Source organism: Gossypium hirsutum, chromosome A05 (genome assembly GCF_007990345.1).
Source record: "Gossypium hirsutum isolate 1008001.06 chromosome A05, Gossypium_hirsutum_v2.1, whole genome shotgun sequence".
NCBI classification, from domain to species: domain Eukaryota; kingdom Viridiplantae; phylum Streptophyta; class Magnoliopsida; order Malvales; family Malvaceae; genus Gossypium; species Gossypium hirsutum.
In genome coordinates, this window is record NC_053428.1 from 28458199 (window position 1) to 28460983 (window position 2785).

At 25.6% G+C, this 2785-nt stretch overlaps 1 long non-coding RNA gene across 1 annotated transcript; it reads right to left on the reverse strand.

The window, feature by feature from the left end:
- Positions 1 to 1224, reverse strand: LOC107961235 (uncharacterized). Its single transcript, XR_001701229.2, has 2 exons — positions 544 to 1224; positions 1 to 241 (listed from the first exon to the last, which is right to left on the reverse strand). It is a non-coding gene; the product is annotated as an uncharacterized lncRNA (long non-coding RNA).
- Between the last annotated feature and the right edge of the window lie 1561 nt (positions 1225 to 2785).

The following is a 2785-nucleotide window of genomic DNA, read 5'->3' on the forward strand; positions in this document are numbered from 1 at the left end:
TAAAACTAAAAAATATATAAATAATAGTCCAATGTTCATTTCTTACATAGTCCAGCAACTAAAATAATGGGTTCAAATTATTAAACTTAATCCAACTAGCCTAAATAACCCAAAATACCCCAAGCCCAAAACACCTAGGGAATTTTCAGCAGAAATCTTAGAAGCTTCAGCCACAGCAGCCTTTAGTTGATTCTTCCACTCGTGCCATGTTCCGCAAATAACTCCTCCACGCCATGCACACCTGCAACAAACGAAAACCACAACAGCAAATGACAGCAAACAATAACAGATTACAGCAAGGATTTTTTGTATTTTTATTTACTCATTTTTTGGCTATAAAACCGAATGTAAACGATGTAAATGGGGGATCTTCTTCTTCTTTTTTTTCAGAAATACACATGCATACCAAAATAAAAAAAGTTACTGAAATTAAAAAGTGACTGAAAGTTCTTGAGATTCTTGATTTTCTTTTCGATTTATTTTTTTTAGTTTATTTTTCACATTCAAAAACCGAAAGAAAGAAATAAAAGAAGGAAAACTTACCGTGTGAAGAGGCCATGACTTTCTTCTCTTTGTTTTGTTGAAATCAAATCAAAGGAGATTCCAAGGTTGAAAGGAACCTCCCAAATTGAGAGCATTATGCGAAGTTGAAACGGCAAATAAAAGAGGGAATAGAATTGAAAACGGTGCCATTAGCTGGATCCACACTTTGGTGCTTCAAATGGTTAATTTGCGCGATAAGTCCTTTGCATTCGCATGGGGCTTCAACTGCTTCCTTTTTGCTTTGCTTTGCTTTGTTTTTTTTTCTTTTTCAATTTGGCTCGCTGATTTGAGCGCATTTTCATTTTAATCCATGATACAGTGATGTGATTCAGGCCTGGGAGGATTTACAATATTAGTCCCTATATATTTATGCATGTTATGCATTGATCTATTTTATGGTCATTTTATTTACAAATTGTCCTTCTTATCTTGATGCATTTTTAATTGAGTCTTATATTTGTATAATCGGTTAATTTAGAATACATTCAATATGTGTATGCTTTAATCCATGTTAATAATTTTGTTTGTACATTTGTACAATTATTTTAGATTGTTTACATCATGTATCTTATTTCTTTAAATATTTCGCATATATTTGTATATTAATCATTCTTTTTTTAGTTTTTTATAATAACTATTGTTTTGCATGTTGTAAAATTCTTTTTATATTACATTGTTTTAATATCTTATTAATAAGTGTTGTTAATATATTTATATACCTAAATTACTTAAAGTATTTCTTAACTTATGTTTAATTTACATGTCTTTATGTACATATAATATTGTTTTGAAAATTCATCTTGGTATTTATAAAATTATTATTTTTGAAATATGTCTCCTTATTATGTTATCCAAGTATGTTATTTAGTATTTCTTTTAAGTATTTTTGAGCAAAATGATATGCATATAATTTTCTAATTTCACATGTGTTTATTTTATACATAAGTTTTTAAATGTAAAAAATCTATCATGCGTGTAATACCTTGCCATGTATTATTATTTCTTCATATTTTGTGTGTTATTTAAGTTATTATTAAACATATATTTAGAACTTATATTTAATTTGCATCCATTATTAAAACCAAGATAGTCTTATACATATATATATATATGTATTTTTGTATAATTGTGTTTTTAAAATTATTATGTATATAAGTTATGATAAAATTAAGTTAATCTTATAATTCATATTTTATTCAATATTATTTTGGACATACAATTATCATTAAAATTTCTTCATTTGTACATTACCCATGCTAAATTATTTTTACCATAGTACATGTTATTACTTTCATATAAATCTATGTAAATATTTTTTCTTTCAATGTATATATTATCCTTTAAAGTCATTTATATGTATAATATATTCTTTCTAAAGACCATTTGTTTTATCATACGATTTATATATTGTATACATTATTTTATTATCCTTATGTATGTACTATCTATATGTTCCATCACTTTAACTCAGTTTGTTACATGTAAAATTATATATTATTTGTTTCCAAATGCCCTTTATAAATATAATCTTAATAATATATATATTACTAAATTTACGTGTAAATATAATTTTACGTTTTGTATATAACCTTGTTTTTTTAGAAACTTTTGTTACCCATATACCTTATATATTTACTTTGTTTCTTTCTTACATTTTTTTTACAAACAATTATACTTAGTTTTACTTGTATATACATGTTTCATAAATTTATTATATTATTTTATATCTTAATACATTATTTAAAGTTATCATGTGAATTATCAATTTTTGAATGAATTTGTGTTTTAAATACTTCATGCATAATTTGATTTGAACTTTGTATTTTTTATCATAATTATTTTCAATAAACATGTTTAAGCAAATTTCTAAATTTCCGTTATTCTGAAATAAGGCGATATCTAATATTTGGGGAATTTGGAAAATCATGCTCAATCGTACTGGGTATGACTTTTCCGGAGAACCAAATATTTGGATAACCTTTTATAATTTTAATGTATGTTTTTTTAAAGAAGTCGAAAATCAATCGCGTTTTAAAGGTATAAGGATCGCATCCAATCGTACTGGGTATGAAACTGCATATCTTTGAAACGAAAGATTTTTGACCACTAATTTAAACTATTCGAACATTTAAAAAAAAAGAATCGGACTTTGAGAAAATCTTTTCTTTTAAAACTTTTGAAATAAGGATAGCATTAAATCAATTTGGTACCAATTTTTGGGCGTAATGGGGGTGCTAACCCT